Genomic DNA, 501 nt, shown 5'->3' on the forward strand with positions numbered 1-501 from the left:
CCGACGGATGTCTTTGACGGTTCGGGTACAATTCCGCGTACCGCCTTGCAGCAGGATAATACTGTCCATTGCATTCGCCCAGTACCATGAGCATATCGTAATACTCTTCATTTGTATAAGCCATATGATCTTGATAAATAATCAGAGGAAAATCTTGATTTTTCGCTTCCGAATCTCTCTTCGCTTCCGAATCTCTCGACAATCTTCTGCTTCAAGCGATCGAGGGATTATTGAGCGACGTATTGATCCGCATCACATTTATACAATTTTCGCGTGGGGTCGATACCCCCTCTGCGACTTCACCCGCGAATCAGAACACCTGCGCAGAACGCGACCCGCGAATCGGAACGAACGCTTCGAGGTATTTGTAACACGTGAGTGCAATGCACTCTGTTTCGAATTTGCTGCGGTCTGAGATTTCAATTACATAATCACGCGTCTTTAGGTTCAATTTATTGCACCAATTCATTAGTGCAGGAATAAAGAACAGACCTCGTGTTT

This window comes from Odontomachus brunneus, unplaced genomic scaffold, assembly GCF_010583005.1.
Source record: "Odontomachus brunneus isolate Ranch 3 - 2012 unplaced genomic scaffold, Obru_v1 Obru_scaffold_367, whole genome shotgun sequence".
Lineage (NCBI taxonomy): Eukaryota > Metazoa > Arthropoda > Insecta > Hymenoptera > Formicidae > Odontomachus > Odontomachus brunneus.